The sequence below is a fragment of the Mus caroli genome, unplaced genomic scaffold, assembly GCF_978045245.1.
Source record: "Mus caroli unplaced genomic scaffold, Mus_caroli_1 scaffold_5, whole genome shotgun sequence".
Taxonomy (NCBI): Eukaryota; Metazoa; Chordata; class Mammalia; order Rodentia; family Muridae; genus Mus; species Mus caroli.
Genome location: NW_028227260.1, coordinates 118,533,779 through 118,536,970, shown reverse-complemented (window position 1 = coordinate 118,536,970; position 3,192 = coordinate 118,533,779). Strand labels below are relative to the sequence as shown.

Here is a 3,192-nt window from a genome sequence, read left to right as displayed (position 1 = left end):
CCCAGCATAGTCTCACAAGAGAGAGCTATATCTGGGTCCTTTCAGCAAAATCTTCCTAGTGTATGCAATGGTGTCAGCATTTGGAAGCTGATTATGGGATGGATCCCCGGATATGGCAGTCTCTAGATGGTCCATCCTTTCGTCACAGCTCCAAACTTTGTCTCTGTAACTCCTTCCATGGGTGTTTTGTTCCCAATTCTAAGAAGGGGCAAAGTGTCCACACTTTGGTCTTCGTTCTTCTTGTGTTTCATGCGTTTAGCAAATTGTATCTTATATCTTGGGTATCCTAAGTTTCTGGGCTAATATCCACTTATCGGTGAGTACATATTGTGTGAGTTCCTTTGTGATTGTGTTACCTCACTCAGGATGATGCCCTCCAGGTCCATCCATTTGCCTAGGAATTTCATAAATTCATTCTTTTTAATAGCTGACTAGTACTCCATTGTGTAAATGTACCACATTTTCTGTATCCATTCCTCTGTTGAGGGGCATCTGGGTTCTTTCCAGCTTCTAGCTATTATAAATAAGGCTGCTATGAACATAGTGGAGCATGTGTCCTTCTTACCAGTTGGGACATCTTCTGGACATATGCTCAGGAGAGGTATTGCGGGATCCTCTGGTATTACTATGTCCAATTTTCTGAGGAACCACCAGACTGATTTCCAGAGTGGTTGTACAAGCTTGCAATCCCACCAACAATGGAGGAGTGTTCCTCTTTCTCCACATCCTCGCCAGCATCTGCAGTCACCTGAATTTTTGATCTTAGCCATTCTGACTGGTGTGAGGTGGGATCTCAGGGTTGTTTTGATTTGCATTTCCCTGATGATTAAGGATGTTGAACATTTTTTCAGGTGCCTCTCTGCTATTCGGTATTCCTCAGGTGAGAATTCTTTGTTCAGCTCTGAGCCCCATTTTTTAATGGGGTGATTTGGTTTTCTGGAGCCCACCTTCTTGAGTTCTTTATAACCAGTGTCAATGTGCGCATAGCATGGACAGCTATGGCTGCTCTCAAAGATAAGCCATTTGCATGAAAATTGATGCAACTAGAAATATGTTGAGTGGATGGAGTATATCTCAGACAAATCTGTTTTCTCTCATTTGTAGTGCCTAGTTTAATAAAACTACATAAAATTTTACGTGTATATGTGATGTGAAAGTACAAGTGGAACTGTCTAAGGGACTAAAATAATGGGATTACAAAAGAGGAAGGGGGTCTAGTCACCGGAGCCAGCCCTGCCTGCAGTTTCCTGAACTAAGTGCTTCTGCCCACCCAGAGCAACTGAGTCTAAGGCCTGACTCTAACAATGGCCGTCACAAATCTGCGCAAAGTACTCATCAGTGACAGCCTGAACCCCTGCTGCTGGAAGATCCTGCAAGATGGAGGGCTGCAGCTGGTGAAGAAGCAGAACTTGACAAGGAGGAGCTGATAGCTGAACTCCAAGACTGTGAAGGCCTTATCGTCCAGTCAGCTACTAAGGTCACGCTGCTGATGTCATCAACGCAGCAGAGAAGCTCCAGGTGGTGGGCAGGGCTGGCACAGGTGTGGACAATGTGGAACTGGAGGCTGCCATGAGGAAGGGCATCCTAGTCATGAACACCCCCAAAGGGAACAGCCTCGGTGCTGTGGAACTCAACTGTAGGATGATCTTGTGCCTGGCCAGACAGATTCCCCAGGCAAAGGCTTCGATGAAAGATGGCAAATGGGACCAAAAGAAGTTCATGGGACAGAACTGAACAGGAAAACACTGGGAATTCTTGGCTAAGGCAGAATCGGAAGAGAGGTGGCTGCCACCCGAATGCAGTCCTTTGGAATGAAGACTGTAGGCTATGATCCCATCATTTCTCCTGAAGTCACGGCCTCCTTTGGTATTTAGCAGCTGCCTCTGAAGGGGATCTGTCCTTTGTGATTTTGCAACTGTCCATTCCCCTCTCCTGCCCTCCACCACAGGGTTGCTAAATGACATCACCTTTGCTCAGTGCAAGAAAGGCGTGCGAGTGGTAAACTGTGTGCTCACGGATGAAGGTGCCCTGCTGCGTGCCCTGCAGTCTGGTCAGTGTGCTGGGGCTGCAGTGGATGTGTACAGAGGAGCCACCACGGGACCGGGCCTTGGTGGACCACGAGAACGTCATCAGCTCTTCCCACTTGGGTGCCAACACCAAGGAGGCCCAGAGCCACTGTGGGGAGGAAATGGCAGTCCAGTTTGTGGACGTGGTGAAGGGGAAATTTCTAACAGGGGTCGTAAATGCTCAGGCCCTTACCAGTGCCTTCTCTCTACACACCAAGCCTTAGATTGGTCAGGCAGAAGCATTGGTCACGCTGATGGCTCCCCTAAAGGGACCATCTAGGTGGTTACACAAGGAACATCTCTGAAGAATGCTGAGACCTGCTTGAGCCCTGCAGTCATTGTGGGCCTTCTGAGAGAAGCATCCAAGCAGGCAGATGGTGAACACTAAGCTACTGGTGAAAGAGGCTGGTCTCAATGTCACCACTTCCCACAGCCCTGGGGTCCCAGGCAAGCAGGGTCTCCTGACTGTGGTCCTGGAAGGTGCCCCCTACCAAGCTGTGGGCTTGGTTCAGGGCACCACACTAATGCTGCAGGTGCTCAGAGGAGCTGTCTTCAGGCCAGAGGTGTCATTATGCAGGCTCCAGGCCTTGCTCATGTTCCAGGTTCAGTCCTCCAACCCTGTAATGCTGCCCACTCTAATTGGCCTCCTGACAGAGACAGGTGTACAGCTGCTGTCCTACCAAACCTCCAAAGTATGACAGAGAGACCTGGCAGGTCATGGCCTCTCCTCCCTGCAGCCCAGCCTGGAAGCATGGAAGCAGTATGTATCTGAGGCTTTCCAGTTCTGCTTCTGACGCTGGGGCTCAGTGGTCACAGAGCCTAGCCAGGCTCTTCTGAAGAAACCTGTTCACTGTGACCTATAGGGAGAGATCGCAGAACCACAGCATCTGCCTGAACTAATATCTAGCAAAGAATCTAACTCCAAAAAAACATTAATAATAATCTTGGGAGGCAGAGGCAGGCGGATTTCTGAGTTTGAGGCATTCCTGGAGTACAGAGAGAGTTACAGGACATCCAGGGCTACACAGAGGAACCCTGTCTTGAAAAAAAAAAAAAAAAAGAGGAAGGGAAATGAAGGGGAGAAAAAATCATACATGTGACATGAAGAAGAAAGGAGATAGAAAGA

The 3,192-nt window shown here is 48.6% G+C and overlaps 1 pseudogene; it reads left to right on the top strand.

Annotated features, from left to right (window-relative positions):
- Positions 1 to 1,304: 1,304 nt before the first annotated feature.
- Positions 1,305 to 2,860, top strand: LOC110287351 (D-3-phosphoglycerate dehydrogenase pseudogene; annotated as a pseudogene).
- The last annotated feature ends 332 nt before the right edge of the window (positions 2,861 to 3,192 follow it).